The 3,290-nt window shown below is 48.8% G+C and overlaps 1 pseudogene; it reads right to left on the bottom strand.

The window, feature by feature from the left end:
• Positions 1-1,366: 1,366 nt before the first annotated feature.
• Positions 1,367-2,947, bottom strand: LOC136470177 (uncharacterized; annotated as a pseudogene).
• Positions 2,948-3,290: the final 343 nt, after the last annotated feature.

Here is a 3,290-nt window from a genome sequence, read left to right as displayed (position 1 = left end):
GCCCACAATATTGTTGACGCCCAGATGCATGTGGTAGGCTCCATCGTGTTCTTCTGGTATGGCAAACATCGACGCCTACCATAATGTAGGACAAATGTTGGCGCCTACAACACTATTCGTATTCTGACATGTCTGAAAGGTTGCAAAGCACCATTTAGGCATGGCCTGGCGGTACAGTCCTGTAGGTGTGGAGGGTACGGTCATTGGTTTTACGGTTGACTTGAGCGCCTTGCCTTATCTTCTCCGCCTGATTCTTGGGTCCTCATCGAGCGGGCGTCCCTGGTCGGTCGTTCCCAGTCGGCTCCGACCGCGCCGGTCAGAGAAGAGCTATAAACAAAGGTTCGGTGTACTCCCGGTTGGAAAAGCGGGTCGAAGTCGGAAGCGAGTGTTGTCCCCTCCTTGGCTAGGCCTTCCGGTCGGAGACTGGATCACTCTTCCGGCCTGTCGTTAGGTATCTGGGCCGACCCATAAGTCGCACGTTGTTGTAATGCCGTCTGCTGGGCCGAGCTTTTGCTGGGAAGCGGACCCATTGGACACCCTGGGTTTATGAAGTTAACCCGTAATATGTTAGAGGGTTATATAGACTTTAATATGCCATGTCAGCAAAAACCACCTTCAAAATCGTCTCAGTGGGTTATTTTGATGGCTTTCAATATTTTGAGGGGTAGAATACTTGGTTTTACAGGTGATGGGATGAAGTAGACAATCACCAATAGCGAGGAGGTAATTAGACTTTTTCGATGTTTATGTAGGATGCAAGATTTCACTGCTGAAGAAATGTTTAGATCACATGGCACGTATTGGATCCACTAGAACAAATGTAATGTAAACTAAAGTATAGACGAATTCGTCGCTCTATAGGCAAAATGAACTCAAATGCGGGCCACCCGGCCCTAGGCCACGATTCTCTCAACTCAATCAGGGTTGTCGAAGTCTGGCAACCGATTTACTGATCCCCTCTAGCTTTCGAAACTTGCTTCTGTGTGGTTTTAAAAGTAGTTTTGGCCGACGTGGCACCCATATATCAACTACACTACAGGAGAGATAAATCAAACTACATTGATAATTCAAAGAGATTCGTTAGACATTATTAAAAGAACTATACTTTTTTAAAGTATCTTGTTTTTTAAAATAATGTTTGAGACCTTATTTTATTCTATTTAAAAAAACAAATTAAACTCTTGTTTGAAGGAGCTCTTGGAAATGGTCCAACAACACCGTGCAAGGCGACGAAAGCGGAACAGTATCTTTCCAAACGCATACATCACACTTCACACGGTCACAAAAGTCACGAAGGGGGCAGAAAGAGACAACCATCTCATCATCCATCGCACAGCATCGCCCAAACTTTGATCAGGGCCATCCATCATTCAAGCCATTTTGAGTGAGCCTCGCCGCCGACCAGAAGAGCGCGCAAGGCCAACCTCCTTGGCGGCGTCCAGAAGAGCGCGCACGGCACGCCAACCTCCCTGGCGGCGTCCACGCTGAAGCTCATCAGGTTGTCCGCCACGACGCACGTCACGCCGTCCAGCCCAGCGAGCAGGCTTCGCAAGTGAGGCGGGCAGTTGTGCTTGGTGGCGTAGCTGATGGTGGCGAAGCGGAACCCCGTGAGGCCCGCGACGGCGGCGGCACCGCGGGAGCGGACAAGGCGGCGGTGGTTGTACTCGGTGTTGACGAAGGTGACGCGGAAGCCCCTGGCGTGGAGGATCTTGGCCAGCTTCAGCATCGGCGTGATGTGGCCCTGCGCCGGGAACGGCACGCACACCGCGTGCGGCTTCTGGCCATGGCCGGTCGGGAGAGTTGCAGATCGAATGGTTTCTTGTTTGTACAATATATACTAGCTTTTCTTGACTTGATGGTAGTTTACTGCATAAATTGAGCAGGTGAAGACCGATGAGGCGATGGGAAGCAAGCGACAACCTAGTTCTCCGTAGTATCTTGGGAGACTAATGGCACACACCTTTTGACTAGAACTTTCTCATTTTCTGTTTGATTGCGTTTAGGTGTCTAGAAACCGTTCAGTTTTAATCTGAACGATAGAACACAGTTATGCGAATCACAAGAGAATTTTATCCGAGCTGATTCAGAGTCGATGAGGTTCACAGTAGCGCCGGAAGATCTGACTGGGACGCCGTCTCTCTTTTTTTCTAAGAAAAACAGTGCCATGCGAAATAAGTGGATAACAAGGTGGAAGAGAAGAGATTCGGTCTCTTTTCAAATGAAGGAATGATAAAAAATACATGAACAGAGAGAATATATATAGAAATGAGATATGAATGCTGTTAGGAATTTAGACAATTTCATTATCAGTTTAATCCAAAAAAATAACATCAGCAGGTTTATGACGACATATATGTGCATGTGTATATTTCTTATGAACACTATAGCATGCAGAGATGACATACTGGTGAATACAGTAAAAACACAAAGTACAGAAATCACAGAGATTAGACTCTACCCAGCGGAGGGTCCCATGCCGAGGGCAGCGGAGGCTCTATTCGCACTAGTCGACATAGTGCGTTGCTCGAAGTCTCAGACCACAGTCAATGTAAGAAGATGTTCGCAGTGCAGTCCCACAAACGGATCACCAGGAAGAAGACACCTTGACATTCCGCAGGCAATCACCGGGAAGAAGATGTACGTGGATGAGCAGTCGTGGATCGCTCCCCAAAAACCTAATCGCCGCTCACTCCGTGCAGGGTTCTCAGGCGGACGAGGGTTCCGGAGGCACCTGCTCTCCCGCTATTCCGTGCGCGCAGAGTTACGGAACGGCGAAGCCAGGAAACTGCTGATCTATGGTTCTCTCGGAGTGGTTTTTCGGAAGGACTTTTTCTGGACTGACGGAGGACTCGGATATATGGGTGCGACGGGAAGGAGAGAGGCAGCGGAGAATCCCAGGAGACGGAGACAGAGAGACGGAAGCGAAAAGGACGGTAACTGCCGCCATCAGTTCGCCTCCACCATCAAGGGGAGTAACTCCCGTTGTTACGTGGATTAAGTGGCAAAAGACTGGCCACGCCCGCCGGCTCGTCGCCCGCCTACCTCGCCCACGCCCACGGCCCGGCCCAACCGGCGGCGGCGGCGACGCACGCCGCGCGTGTGACATGCCTTTATCCTTTTCTCATCTTCTAAATTTAGATGAATAATTTCCAACCATATAAGCTGAGTCAGTGTTCAGTCAAAATCTCGTATGATATTAAGCCATACAACGTTTAATATTACGTACCATAGAGTTTTATTTGATTTATTAAATATTATATGGGCCAAGCCCATATTATATCCAACAAATA

This window comes from Miscanthus floridulus, chromosome 8 (assembly GCF_019320115.1).
Source record: "Miscanthus floridulus cultivar M001 chromosome 8, ASM1932011v1, whole genome shotgun sequence".
NCBI classification, from domain to species: Eukaryota; Viridiplantae; Streptophyta; class Magnoliopsida; order Poales; family Poaceae; genus Miscanthus; species Miscanthus floridulus.
The sequence above is the reverse complement of the archived record's forward strand: the minus strand, read 5'-3'. Positions and strand labels throughout refer to the sequence as shown.